At 40.8% G+C, this 15,930-nt stretch overlaps 1 protein-coding gene across 1 annotated transcript in view; it reads right to left on the bottom strand.

The window, feature by feature from the left end:
• CNTNAP5 (contactin associated protein family member 5) overlaps positions 1-15,930 on the bottom strand; it is a 1,008,111-nt gene that overhangs the window by 555,919 nt on the left and 436,262 nt on the right. The gene's annotated exons all lie outside the window — the stretch shown is intronic.

The raw sequence follows: 15,930 nt of genomic DNA, 5'->3' as shown, positions 1-15,930 counted from the left end.
CCAGGTAGTGATTTCTTATGCAGAGTAAGGCTTGAGAACACAGCTCAAAGATCAAGGAGTATTAGCCCAGGAGCTCTTGGATTGGGCAACAGCTGAACTTTGTCCTTCAACATCTTAACAACATATGCTCAGGAATTGTAGGGTGTGCACTTTGGTCTGATAAATAAAGCAATATTATGGATATTAGAAAACTGAATATATTTTCCCTTTAACAAAAGTTCCTCATATCATATGACTAAGTACTTCCAGACATGGAGTGGAAAGTCCAAGGTGATAGGAATGGCACAAATTGCACCACTTTGGGGGAGTTGTTCATTCAGCAATTTAATTGCCTTAAATGAAACTGGTCTCATTCTATGTTGAGAATGATGTATCTAAGTAGATGCGGTCCTTAAGTTTGTGGAACTGGTAGATGAGACAGGTAATTTACAAGGAAAGGCACATGTTAGTATCTAGTAGATATCTATTTATGTGTCTATCTAATTCCCTTCTCCTTCTCTCTTTCAAGATAGAGATAGATATTCAATACCTAGATAGTGATTGCTATGCACTGAGTGTCTGTATTCTCCCCAAGTTCATAGATTCACATGTCAAAACCTAATTCACACTGAGACAGAGGAGGAGGTGTTTGGGAGGAGACGAGGTCATGAGGCTGGAGTCCTCGTGAATGAGATTAGTGTCCTCATCAAAGAGACTCAGAGAGTCCCCTCATCTCTTTCATGAGGTGGGGACTGGTAAGAAAATGACCATCTATGAACCAAGAAGTGAGCGCTCACCAGACACATCATTTGCTGTGCCTTCTTCTTGGACTGTCCAACCTCTGGAACTGTAAGAAATAGGTTTTCTTTTGTTTATGAGTCATTCAGTACATAGTGTTCTGTTCAAACAGACTAAGACACTGATCAATGCTTTGAAAGAAAAGAATGGTATGATTTAAGATGGAAACATGTGAGCAATATTATTTAAATTGGGAACCAATGGCCAGGTATCTGAGGAGATGATAGTAAAGCTGAGACTGATTAAGAGATGAACTGAAGAAGTCACAGGGAAGGGGGAGCATTTTGGGCGGAGGGCAGGACAGAAGGCCAATATGTAGTGAGTCTGAGCCCAGAGAGGGAAGGAATATTGCTGGACAGTAAGGCCACTGAGGCATGCAGGGGGCAGGCCCTACAGTCCAGTTCCTTCTGCACAGGACTTTGGTTTGTTCCTAAGTCAGGCAGAAGTGACTGAAAGGTTTCCAGAAGGAAGTGACTCAGCTCTGTATTTTATGGTGATCCTGCTGGCTGTCACAGAGATGATGGACCAAAAGAAAAGAGGAGTTAAAACAGGATGCTGAGTTAAAAATTCAGGTGATAGTAGTTGTAACTGAACTAAGCTTGCAGCTGTGATGACAAAAAGAAATGGATTTATTTGGGATGATTTTTGGATGTAATACTGATAGAATTTGCTATTGAATTTACTGTAGGGAGTAAGAAAAAGGAAAGATTTCAGTAAAGATTCTCAGGTCTGGTTTGGGTGAGTGGTGTATTTACTGAGATGGGAAAGATCATAAGAAGATACTGAGTGTGGTCAGAGTTGATTAAGAGATCCCTTTTGGATGTGTTCAATTTGAGCTGTTTATGACATAATCAAATTGAGATATCAATCAAGCAAATGAATATGTATTTTTAGAGCTCAGAAGAAATATTTGGCTCAGGATGCAAATTGCTTAATTTATCTAAAATCAGTTCACCTTTACAAAATTCAGTTTTCTTTTCTACATACTTAGGAATAGCAATTCTTATCTTAGAAGATTGTGTGAGCTTTGGCATGTGTGTTGGACCACACTGAGCCTCTTAAATGATAGTGGGAGAGGGGGATATTAATAGTGTGCTAGTGGCATTTCTAATGGCAACTGTTGATTTAATCATGAAATAACTGACGCCAACAGGGAAGATAGTAGCTCTCAATCACAACTAAGTTGTGATGAATCATCACTAGTTGTATGAATCACAACTAAGAATGATTATCCTCATTTTCCCATCGATTCTTCTTACATAGACTCTATAAGAGATGATATATTTTAGATAATTCTACATTAATATCTTTGTTTCACACACGCATCTTTATGTCATGAACTCAACAATGTAGCAGGACCCATGTATGTTATTCACTTGGTTCATTGGCAAGAATGTGCTTAGCCAAAGATTAATTAATTTGAAAAATGGTCAGAGAGAGAAAACACAAAAGCTTAACAACCAAATACCTCATTGATAATAGAGGTGACAAAGGGAAAAATGATAATGGAAGAGGTATTCAACAATTCTTAGAGCAGTATAACCTAGCAAGCTAGGCTCCTAACACAGAAACGTGGCAGAGCCAGAATTAACTTGACAGACAGCAAGAGGGCATAACTTGTTCAAAATAACTATTTATAAAGAGGTGAAAATTATCTTCTTGGTTCATCATGGATTTACTTAATCCATGGAATTATTTAGCAGTAGTAATCATAATTGGGACTTTACTGGTGGCTCAGATAGTGAAGAATCTGCCTGCAATGCAGGAGGTCTGGGTTCAATGCAGGAAATCTGGGTTCAGTCCCTGAGTAAGGAAGATCCCCTGGAAAAGAGAATAGCTTCCCACTCCAGTATCCTTGCCTGCAGAATTCCATGGACATGGGAGCATGGTGGGTTATGGTCTATGAGATCACAGAGAGTCAGACACGACTGAGTGACTAACACACATAAACATGATCATAATAGGCTGCAAATCACATAAAGAACATAATCAATCTGATTTCAGTATTGGCTATCTGGTAATATCTATGTGTAGAGTAGTCTCTCAGGTTGTTGGAAAAGGGTGTTTGATATGACCAGTATGTTCTCTTGTCAAAACTCTGTTAGCCTTTGTTCTGCTTCACTTTGTACTCCAAGGTCAACCATGCCTGTTTTTCTAGGCGGCTCTTCACTTCCTACTTTCATATTCCAATCCTCTTTGATGAAAAGGACACCTTTCTTTGATGTTGGTTCTAGAAGCTGTTATAGAACCAGTCAGATTCAGCTCCTTTGGCATCAGTGGTTGGGGCATAGACTTATATTATTCTGAATGGTCTGCCTTGGAAACGAACCGAGATCATCCTGTCATCGCTGAGATTGTATTGAAGTGCAGCATCGTGGACTCTTCTGTTGACTATGAGGGATGCTCCCTTTCTTCTAAAGGATTCTTGCCCACAGTAGTAATGGCCATCTGAAATAAATTTGCCATCCTTGTGCATTTTAGTTTACTGATTTCTAAGATGTTGATGTTCACTCTTGCCATTTCCTGCTTGACCATGTACGATTTCTCTTCATTCATGGATCTTACATTCCACGTTTCTATTCAATATTGTTCTTTACAGCGTCAGGCTTTACTTTCACCACAAGACACATCCACAGCTGAGCACTGTTCCTGCTATGGCATAGCCAAATCTCACTCTTAGTTGAGCTATTAGCAATTGCCCTTCCCTCTTCCCCAGTAGAATACTGGACATAGGGGACTCATCTTCTGGCATCATACATTTTTGCCTTTTCATACTGTTCGTGGAGTTTTTCAGGCAAGAATCCTGGAGTGGACCATTTCCTTCTCTAGTGGACCACATTTTGTCAGAACTCTTCACTGTGATTCATCTTTCTTGGGTGGACCTGTATGGCATGGCTTACAGCTACATTAAATAACCCAAGCCCTTTGCCACAAGGCTGTGATCCCAAAGCACAAGAGATGACTCTGTACATGGACATAAACAAATGGTCAACACTGAAATAAGATTGATTATGTTCTTTACAACCAAAGGTGGAGAATCTCTCTCTGAAGAAGCCAGTAAAATAGGACCAAGAGCTGACTGTGGCTCAGATCATGAGCTCCTTATTGAAAAATTCAGGCTTAAATTGAAGAAAGTATGGGAAACCACTGGGCCATTCAGGTATGACCTAAATCAAATCCCTTTTGATTATACAGTGGAAGTAAAGAACAGGTTCAAGGGATTTGATCTGGTACAAAGAGTGCCTGAAGAACTACGGAAGGACATTTATAACATTATACAGGAATCAGTGACCAAAACCATCCCAAAGAAAAAGAAATTCAAGAAGGGAGGGTGGGTATCTGAGGAGGCTTTGCAAATAGCAAAGGAAAAAGAGAAGCGGAATCAAGGGAGAAAGGGGAGACGTTCCCAACCAAGCACAGAGCTCCCGGGAATCACAAAGAGAGACAAGGAAGTGTCCTAAACGAATGACGCCAAGAAATAGAGGAAGTAATAGAATGCGAAAGACTAGAGATCTCTCCAAGAAAACTGTAGTTGTCAAGTAAACATTCACTCACGGGTGGGCATCATAGACGACAGAAATGGTAAGGACCTAACAGAAGCAGAAGAGATTGAGAAAAGGTGGCAAGAAAACACAGAAGATCTGTTCAAAAAGGTACTAATGACCCAGATAACCACCATGGTGTGGTCACTCACCTAGAGCCAGACATTCTGGAATGTGAAGTCAGTGGGCATTAGGAAGCATTACTATAAACAAAGCTAGCTGAGATGAAAGAATTCCAGCTGACCTATTTAAAATCCTAAAAGATGATGGTGTTAAAGTGCTCAATATGTCAGCAAATTTGGAAAACTCAGCAGTGTCTGGAGGACTGTGAAAGGTCAGTTTTCATTCCAATCCCAAAGAAGGGCAATGCCAAAAATGTTCAAAACACCATACAATTGCACTCATCTCATATGCTAGTAAAGTAATGCTTAAAATTCTCCAACCCAGACTTCAGCAATACGTGAACCGAGAACTTCCAGATGTTCAAGAAACAGAAACGGTTTTAGAAAAGGCAGAAGAACCAGAGATCAAATTGCTAACATCCGCTGGATCATTGAAAAAGCAAGAGAGTTCCAGAAAAACATCTATTTCTGCTTTATTGACTATGCCAAAGCCTTTGACTGTGTCGATCACAATAAATTGTGGAAAATTCTGAAAGAGATGGGAATACCAGACCACCAGACCTGACTCTTGAGAAACCTGCATTCAGATTAAGAAGCAACAGTTAGAACTGGACATGGAACAACAGACTGGTTCCAAATAGGAAAAGGAGTACGTCAAGGCTGTATATTGTCAACCTGCTTACTTAACTTACATGCAGAGTACATCATGAGAAACGCTGGGCTGGAGGAAGCACAAGCTGGAATCAAGATTGTCTGGAGAAATATCAATAATCACAGCTATGCAGATGACACCACCCTTCTGGCAGAAAGTGAGGAGGAACTAAAGAGTCTCTTGATGAAAGTGAAAGAGGAGAGTGAAAAAGTTGGCTGAAAGCTCAACATTCAGAAAACTAAGATGATGGCATCTGGTCCCATCACTTCATGGGAAATAGATAGAGAAACAGTGGAAACAGTGTTAGACTTTATTTTGGGGGTCTCCAAAATCACTGCAGATGGTGATTGCAGCCATGAAATTAAAAGACACTTACTCCTTGGAAGGAAAGCTGTGACCAACCTAGATAGCATATTAAAAAGCAGAGACATTACTTTGCCAACAAATGTCTATCTGGTCAAGGCTATGGTTTTTCCAATGGTCATGTATGGATGTGAGAGTTGGACTGTGAAGAAAGCTGAGCGCCAAAAAATTGATGCTTTTGAACTGTGGTGTTGGAGAAGACTCTTGAGAGTCCCTTGGACTGCAAGGAGATCCAACCAGTCCACCCTAAAGGAGATCAGTCCTGGGTGCTCATTGGAAGGACTGATGCTGAAGCTGAAACTCCAATGCTGTGGCCACCTCATTCGAACAGTTGAATCATTGGAAAGGACCCTGATGCTGGGAGGGATTGGGGGCAGGAGGAAAAGGGGCCAACAGAGGATGAGATGGCTGGATGGCATCACCGACCCGATGGACGTGAGTCTGAGTAAACTCCTGGAGTTGGTGATGGACAGGGAGGCTTGGCGTGGTGTGGTTCAGGGGGTTGCAAAGAGTCGGACACGACTGAGCAACTGAACTGAGCTGAACTGTCAACTTACTGAGCAGCAACAATTTACTAGATACTCTGCTCCATGCTTGCTGTATCCGAACTCAAAAATGATATAGTCAGCCTTAAAGTAATTACCAATGTCATTTATACATGAGAAACAGAGGCTCAAAGAAGTCAAGACTGTTTGCTGAAATTTTCGTCTTTTGAAGAGCAGACCATGAGTTCAACTGTTCATATCTGAGCACACAAAAGCAATCTGTTGCTCCAAATGTCACTGTGACCAGAGCGAAAAGACGGCCCTGAGGACCTGGAGACAAAGGGAACCTTGGGAATGTGGAGCCCTTGTCCTGTCATTTATAAAGCGAATGAAAGCAATTAAAAAGTAAAGATCTTAATGACAAATACTTAGGAAAAATACAGACATGTTATTCCTTCTAGAGTTTTAAAAACAGAATACACTAGAAGGGGCTGAGGAGGCTTCAAAGACCTTCAGTTTAAGAAGGGCAACCATGGTATTCTCAATTATTCAATAAGAAAAAAGTGATGTTTTGAAGAAACCCATGTATAAGGAAGATTCTAATAAGCTCATAATTTTAAGTGCCTATAACATACATAGAAGAAAAAGGAGAACTCATTAAAAAGATTGCTATAATTAAAAAAATAAATAAATAAAAACTTTCAAAAACAAGTAAGGATGGTTAGGCTCTTGAGCCACAACATTAAATATCTAGGGAGCATATAGCAGTTGTCAGGCACTGATTTGGGTCTCAGATAGCAGAGTTAGTTCATGATTCCAATCTTTTCCCTAAAGAGACTAGTTATTAGTCAAGGAAGCATCAGGCAATTTTAATTTAATAAGATAAGACCCAGAATTGAAGCTCATAAAATGAGGCTATGTGATAGAGTCTGAGAGTCAGAAAGCGGGTGACATTTGATCTAGCTGGTAAATGGCTACCAAGAGTCATTTTAGCAAAGGAGAATAAGAATATTCAAGGAAAAAAAGCAGCAGCTTTGTCCAGAAAGCCCAGTATATCCAGAGAAAACTCTAATTCAAAAAGATACATGCACTCCTATGTTCATAGTAAAAGTGAAAGTCACTCAGTCATGTCCAACTCTTTGCAACCCCATGAACTAAATAGTCCATGGAATTCTCCAGGCCAGAATACTGGAGTGGGTAGCCTTTCTCTTCTCCAGGGCATCTTCCCAACCCAGGGATTGAACCCAGGTCTCCCACCTTGCAAGTGGATGCTTAACCAGCTGAGCCAGCAGGGAAGGCCAAGAATACTGCAGTGGGCAGCCTGTCCCTTCTGCAGCGGATCTTCCCGACTCGGGAATTGAACTGGGGTCTCCTGCATTGCAGGCGGATTCTTTACCAACTAAGCTCTCCTGGAAGCCCCCTATGTTCATAGCAGCACTGTTTGCAATAGCCAGAACATGAAGTGACCTAAACATTCATCCACAGGTAAGTGGATAAAGAAGATGTGGTGCATATATACAATGAACTATTACTCAACTATAGAAAGGAATGGAATAATGCCATTTACAGCAACACTGATGAACCTAGAGATTATGATACTAAGTGAAGATGTCAAATAGACAAAGTCAAATATCATAATATCTATCACATGGAATCGAAAAGATTATACAAATAAACTTATTTACATAACAAAAAGTATACTTGTATCATTTATTTTTAGATTCTATACAAAAGTGATATCCAATAAACCTATTTATAAGGCAAAAATGGGCCTCCCACATAGCCCAGTGATAAAGAATCTGCCTGCCAGTGCAGGAGAGGTGGATTTGATCCCTGGGTCGGGAAGATCCCCTGGAGAGGAAATGACAGCCCACTCCAGTAAATCCCCTGGACAGAGGCGGCTGATGGGTTATATTGTCCATGGGCTTGCACAAGAGTCGGAAATGATTTATCAACTAAACAGCAAGAACAACAAAAAATAGACTCAACAGATATAGAAAACAAATGTATGGTTACCAAAGGAGAAAGAGGATAAATTAGGAATTTGGGGATTAACATATACACTCTGTTACATATAAACTAGATAAACAACAAAGTCCTTCCGTATAGCACAGGGAGCTTTACTCAACATCTTGGAATAACTTATAATGAAAAAGAAGCTTAAAAAGGGTACTTGTGTGTGTGTATGTGTGTGTGTGTAGCTGAATCATTTTTCTTATACCTGAAGTAACACAACATTGCAGACAAACCAAACTTCAATAAAAATTTTTACAAATAAATAAAAAATAAAGACATAAAATCAGGTGAGAAGCTCACAGTCTGCGCAGGGAACTGTGCCTGTGTACTTCGTGGAAGCCGAATAAAGGAAAGGCAGCAGATCAGAGGGGCGTGGCGTATGAAAGTGCTTGAGAAGCGTGCGGTTTAAAGACTGTGAGCAGCGCTTGAAAGGAGCAAGTCAGTACTCATGTCAGGAAGGTCTTGATGAGGGAGGTCACCCGAGCAGCTCCTGACATCTCAGGGGAAGAAAGATGGGGGACATTTTGCACGTGATAAGCAAGCTGGGCACAGGGGAGCTAGTGAGTGGGGCCCACAAAAGAAATCCTAAGGCATGGGATGTTTGCCCGAAGAGGAAAGACAAACAAAGCAAATGTAAAAGAGAGCGGCTGTATGTGTGTGTGCAATTGATTCACTTTACTGTACGCCTGAAATGAACGTAACATTGTAAATCAACCACAGTCCAACAAGTTGTTTTTTAAACCCCATTTGGGGCAGACTCTGTCATGCTGACAAATGACTAAAAGACAAACTCCTCGGTTTCCAGTCTGGTTTGCTTCTCCAACTGGAGAATGTTTTCCAAATTGGAAAGCAGAGACTTTCTCAGGGAGGCATTGTAGGCTGAGACATCAGAAAAGAGGAAGGTCTCTCTCTTGTTATTAACACCTTTCGTCCTGCAGGCCCGATGAAGTCTATTTTAAGTTTCTGAAAGAAGGTATAGGCAGCATGGGAAATGTAAGAGAAGAAAGAGGCAGAGGTCCACACTGCACACTGTCTTTCTGTGACTCCAGGGCACAAAATAAAGGAATGTCTAGCTTTCGTCTGCTTCGCTATGCAGCAGTCCTTCCTGCTTCCTGGGGCTCCTTTCTGCCAAGGATGTGACTACCAATGTTTGAGACTCAGCTGAGGCAAGAGAGTGTCTCCTAACTCTTTCTGATGCCAACATTAACACTTGTTTCCTTTCTGCTTTTGGCCTCCCTTGGCCCTGACTGCGGGCATGAAATTAAAAGATGCTTGCTCCTTCGAAGGAAAGCGATAACAAACCGAGACAGCGTATTAAAAAGCAGAGACATCACTTTGCTGACAAACATCCATATAGTCAAAGCTATGGTTTTTCCAGTAGTCATGCATGTATGTGAGAGTTGGACCATAAAAAAGGGTGAGCACTGAAAAAGTGATGCTTTCAAATTGTGCTGGTGAAGACTCGAGAGTCCTTGGACAGCAAGGAGATCAAATCAGTCAGTCCTAAAGGAAATCAGCCCTGAATATTCATTGGAAGGACTGATGCTGAAGCTGAAGCCCCAATACTTCAGCCACCTGATTCGAAGAGCTGATTCATAAGAAAAGACCCTGATGCTTGGAAAGATTTAGGGCAGGAAGAGAGGGGGCGACAGAGGATGAGATGGTTGGATAGCATATCAACTCAATGGACATGAGTTTGAGCAAACTCCAAGGGATAGTGAAGCACAGGGAAGCCTGGTATGCTACAGTCCATGGGGTCACAAAGCGTTGGACATACCTTCGCAACTGAACAACAACAACGGGGCCTATCTAATCTCTCCGTGCATGTTTTAATTTACACGCTTGTTACTTCATCTTTTATAAGCAAGGGTTTCGATCATTCGACAAATACTAAGAGGACCTTGTGTTTTCAACACTGTCATGGGCGTGGGTACACCTGACAGGCACATCTACTGCCTTTTGGAAGCTTAGAGGCAAATAGGAAGAGACAGGTGCTAAAATAAAAAAGTGCACAAAGAGTTTGTGAAACGCAGTCACAAAGAATGCTCCAAAGGCTGCTTACAGGACTTGAGCCCAGTGGGGTGTTCACTGATGGGTCAGTGGTTAAGATTTTGTGCCTTCACTGCAGGGGGCACACTGGTCAGGGAACTAAGATCCCACATGACATACAGCATGGCCAAAAAAAAATTTAATTAAAAAAAAAAAAGTCCAGAAAAGGTTTTATCTTCCTCAAAACCCAAGAGTTTTGTATGGTTTGTGGTAGAGCTTAAGTGCTAACTGAACATTGTCAATTGAATAAACAGATGATCGACTTAATGAATTCCAAAATGGTAAAACTTTATTTTAAGAAATTATTGAACTGTAAGATTTCTATCAATCTTTAGCAACACACTCAAATGGAATTTCGAGAAAAATATTTGTGAGACCAAAAAACAATCAAACAAACAAAAAACAGTTCCATAGAAACTACAGTGGGCATATTCATAGCAAGAAATTTCAGAATAATAACATGATGGCCCATGCTGAGATAATAAGACTGAACTGAGATACACACACACACACACACACACACACACACACATATATATGCTGCTGCTGCTGCTAAGTCGCTTTAGTCGTGTCTGACTCTGTGCGACCCCATAGGCGGCAGCCCACCAGGCTCCTCCATCCCGGGATTCTCCAGGCAAGAACACTGGAGTGGGTTACACACACACACACACACACACACACACACACACACACACATAAAACACAGATATTTATTGAATACAGATGTGTGTCTAATGCATGCTGGCACTTAATAGGCAAAGTGCCTGCCCTCATGGGACTTATATTTGGTGCAGGGTCTTGAAGAGCAAACACCCAACAAGCCAGAACAAATAGACAAGATTCTGGTTTGCGCGAGGCAGCAGGAAGAAAATAAAACCATGTTGTGTAACCTTGGGTTAATGTTTGGTGCAAAGAAGTCAGTACAGGTGACTTTGAAGAGGCGATCAGACAGGCCAAGTAGTGATGTTAGAATTAAGAATCACACTGATTGAAGGAGATGACTGTGTATGTAAACCCTGTGAAAAGCTGTTCTGTGCCTAGGGAACAGAAAGGGCAAAGATCCTCAGGTAGGAACACCTGGTGTGTTTTAGGAATAGGAAGGAAGCTTGCATGGACGGAAAGAAGGAAAAGGAAGTGAAAGGGGTGGGCATGGGACACTCAGTAAGGGATTTTAAATGCCAGTCAAGTGCTCCAATTGTAAATGAAGTAGGCAGTACAATGATACACTTTTATTTCTTATTGATAAAGATCACTTGCCTACTGCATGAAAAAGAGGTTTATGGAAATCCTGGCAGGAGAGGAACTGCAGGCAGGAGTCTATTTGAATGCTCTGGGTAAGACTGGAAGAGGCTGTTACTCAGGGAAGTAGGATAAGTACATGGATTTAGGATATGTCTTGGTGAATGGAACCAGGGGGTGCTTCTGTGAACTGTGTAGATGAGGATCAAGGAGCAGAGCAGAAATTGAGGCTGTTTCCTAGGTTTCTGTTCTAGCAAATGACTGAATCATGCCATTTGTTAAGATAGGAGATGTGAAACAGCAAGTTGTTGAGAGAATGGTAATCAAGAATTCTGTTTTTGCTGTAATAAACTTGAGAGATGTACTAGACTTTCAGGTAGAGATGGCAAGTTTATAGCATATATAATTCCAGGGGTCAGTCTAGAAGATACATATGTGGAGGTGATCAGCATCTAGTTGGTATTTAAATTCATGGAACCCTATAAATTTAGCTGGGCATTGGTGGAGAAAATCATAATTTGAAAATATTCATGCACCCCAATGTCCATAGCAGCTCTTCCAGCCAAGACATGGAAGAAACCTAAATGTCCATCAAGAGAGGAACAGACAAGGAAGATGTGGTAGATATACACAGTGGAGTATTACTCAACAGTAACAAGAATGAAATAATGCCATTTGTAGCAACATGCATGGCCTTAGAGAGGACCACACTTGGTGAAGTAAGTCAGAGAGAGACAAATGTCATATGGTATCAATTGTATCTGGGTTTTTTTTTAAAAAAAAATGATGCAAACGAACTTAATTACAAAGCTGAAATAGACCCACAGACAAAGAAAAAAAGAAAATCATGGATACCACAAGGAGAAAAGGGAGGGAGGGATGAATTAGGACTTTGGGACTAACAAATACATACTGTTATGTATACAACAGATAATGAAGAAGGGTCTACTGTATAGCACAAGGAACTGTACTTAATATCTTATAATAGTCTATAAGGGAAAAGAACCTGAAAAATACTATATATGTATACACACATATATGCAAATGTACAAATATCTATGTCTATATTTTACACACACACACACACACACACACACACACATATATATATATATATATATATAACTGGGTCACTTTGCTATACACTTGAAACACAACATTATAAATCAACTAAACTTCAATAAAATTTTAAAAAAGAAATAAAGTAGGAGTCCTGAGATAGAACCCTGAGAATGGTAGAGGAGCAGGTAAAACAAAAGAGGAAGCTGGATTTCTAAAAATGGAAATAGTTCATTGAACCAAATACTACCGAGACATGAGTGCAGTGAGAAAACTGACCGTTGGATCTTAGCTACAAGGAGGTCACTGATGGTATTAACTGAAAGAGTTTCTGTAGGGCAATCTGCATGAGTCTCCCCAGAAAAACAGAACCAGTAGATTGTGTATATTGAAAGATTCATTGCAAGGAACTGATTTATGTGATTGTGGGGGCTGGTGAGGCAAGTCTGAAATTCATCTGTAAAAACATGCTGTCAGTAGGGGCAGGCTGGACACCTTCTGCCAGGAGCTGCAATTGAAGTGCACGGACAGGAATTTTTCTTCCTCCACGGAAAAATTCAGTTCTGTCTTAAAACTTCTCAACTGACTGAATCAGGCACATAGATTATCAAGTATAGCTCCTCTACTTAGGAAATGATGCCAATGTTAAACTCATCACAGCAACACCTGGATTGGTGTCTAGTTGAATCACTGTGGCCAGAAACCTACCAAGCTGACACATGAAACTGACCACCATGTGCCTCGAGATGGACCAAAAACAGTTGCAGTGGAATCGGTAACTAAAGACAAGCTTTTGGGAGAAGATATTTTGCCCAGAGCGTGGGAGAGGAGAAGGGCAGATAGATAAATAGAGCCATTTGGCTTCTGTAGTGTTTTGTTTTATGACTATGCAGCAAAGTTTTATAAGAATGAACCAGTAAAAACAAACAAACAAAAAAAGGGATAAGATGATGTTGAAAGGGAATTTTGATCCAGAGGACATGCTGAGATTTTGGTTTTATAGACTAACTGCGAGTCAGATGTGTGTTCTTTTTTTCCCAAAGGATAAAGCACCAAAGCCCCAGGACTAGTGATGGAAGATTACAGAGAGCCAGCTGGAGGGCCATCCCAGACAAGGGCATTCTCTGTCCAAAAGCTGCCTAAGTGGGTGCAGCTTCCCACCACTCACACCATGTGCCTGAAGGTAATTTTTCTCCTTACAGCAGGGATCCCCAGCCTCCAGCCCACGGACCTGTGCCTCCTGTCAGATCAGTAGCAGCATGAGATTAGACAAAAAGCACACAAAAGTGCTGTGTGATGGAGGGAACTTAAAGCCAGAACTCTGTGGCAATCTAGAGGGGTTGGAAGGAAGCTTAGAGGGAGGGGACATGTGTATGTCTGTGGCTGATTCCCGTTGACATTTGGCAGAAGTCATACAACATTGTGAAGTAATTATTCTTCAATTAAAAATAAAATTTAATAAAATTTGGATCAATATTTGAAAAAAAAGGTAATCCACTTGAATCGTCTCAAAACCTTCCCCCGAGCTCTGGTCTGTGGATAAATTGTCTTCCACAAAACTGGTCCTTAGTGCTAACAAGATTGGAGACCACTGCCTCAGAGAATGTACTTACTAGATGCGAGCTTTCCTGGAGAAGATTCCTTGGAAAGGAATCTTGGTAGCATGAGACTGCCTCAAGGTCAGGAGCTCTTTTCTTGGTCAAGATCTGGGCTTTAGCCAAGCTGAGAACCTTACTGTGGACACTTTTCTTTTCTTTATTTTCATTTATTTTATTGGAGGCTAATTACTTTACAATATTGTAGTGGTTTTGCCATGCATTGACATGAATCAGGCATGGATGTACATATATTCCCCATCCTGAACGCCCTCCCACCTCCCTCCCCATCCCATCCCTCTGGGTCATCCCAGTGCACCAGCCCTGAGCACTTGTCTCATGCATCAAACCTGGACTGGCGATCTGTTTCACATATGATAATATACATGTTTTAGTGCTATCCTCTCAAATCCTCCCACCCTCGCCCTCTCCCACAGAGTCCAAAAGTCTGTTCTTTACATCTGTGTCTCTTTTGCTGTCCGCATATAGGGTCATCCTTACCATCTTTCTAAATTCCATATATATGTGTGAGTATATTGTATTGGTGTTTTTCTTTCTGACTTACTTCACTCTGTATAATAGGCTCCAGTTTCATCCACCTCATTAGAACTGATTCAAATGCATTCTTTTTAATGGCTGAGTAATATTCCATGGTGTATATGTACCACAGCTTCCTCATCCATTCGTCTGCTGATGGGCATCTAGGTTGCTTCCATGTCCTGGCTATTATAAACAGTGCTGCAATGAACACTGGGGCACATGTGTCTCTTTCAATTCTGGTTTCCTCGATGCATATGTCCAGCACTGGGATTGCTGGGTCATATGGCAGTTCTATTTCCAATTTTTTAAGGAACCTTCACATTGTTCTCCATAGTGGCTGTACTAATTTGCATTCCCACCAACAGTGTAAGAGGGTTCCCTTTTCTCCACACCCTCTCCAGCATTTATTGCTTGTAGACTTTTGGATAGCAGCCATCCTGACTGGTGTGAAATGGTACCTCATTGTGGTTTAGATTTGCATTTCTCTGATAATGAGTGATGTTGAGCATCTTTTCATGTGTTTGTTAGCCATCTGCATGTCTTCTTTGGAGAAATGTCTGTTTAGTTCTTTGGCCCATTTTTTGATTAGGTCATTTATTTTCCTGGAATTGAGCTGCAGGAGTTGCTTGTATATTTCTGAGATTAATTCTTTGTCCATTGTTTCATTTGCTATTATTTTCTCCCATTCTGAAGGTTGTCTTTTCACTTTGCTTATAGTTTCCTTTGTTGGGGCACTTTTCTTAAGAGATGGCTGCCTTGCTGTCGTCAGAATCTCAAAGGGGCAATCACCTGAAAAGAACTACACATGGTGCTCAAGGGTCCCTCTGTTGTATAGTCTATTATTTAACTTGATGCTCTGAGCCTTTTTGTGCAAACATGCAGAGCAATGGACATGGAAAATAGGGACAGCTGACAGGACAGAGAAAACAAATGTAGGAGGATGTGTTAAAGAGAAATTGAAATATTGCTGCAAAATAGATGGCTGAAGTAGTAATATAAATATGCTTTTTATTTCAGCATGAATGCTTCATGTTTAACCCAAAATAAGCCTCCTAGTGTAATAGGGAAGAACAAATATGACTCCACATTAGATCTTTTTAAAATGGATTAGAACATTTTTTTTTTAACTTTAATCTTTGTATTCTATTGCTCAGAGTTAAGGATTTTGCTGATGGCCTGATATATACAGGAGAGCCCATCGGGGTTCTGATCTTTTAAGGGTATAACATTTTCCATTCATATAGAGATACAAAGTTACAGAACATAGAATAATATTTATCTCGTTGGCGATTTACAGGAACATTGTTACCTGCTCTATGTGGACAGCTGTAAGAACGAAGGATTCTAGGACCAAGAGGTTTTCATCAATTAATTCCCCTCCCTTGCCTTGCCTTTTAAAGAGTTTTGCTAAATTCTGGGGAGTTCCAGGTTTTTGGACAGGAGCAACCAGTTCTCTTGCTTGTCCCTGCAATAAATATTTCTCTGTTTCAA

The sequence above is a fragment of the Odocoileus virginianus genome, chromosome 13, assembly GCF_023699985.2.
Source record: "Odocoileus virginianus isolate 20LAN1187 ecotype Illinois chromosome 13, Ovbor_1.2, whole genome shotgun sequence".
NCBI lineage: Eukaryota > Metazoa > Chordata > Mammalia > Artiodactyla > Cervidae > Odocoileus > Odocoileus virginianus.
Note: the sequence above shows the minus strand (reverse complement) of the source record. Positions and strands in the feature narration are given on the sequence as shown.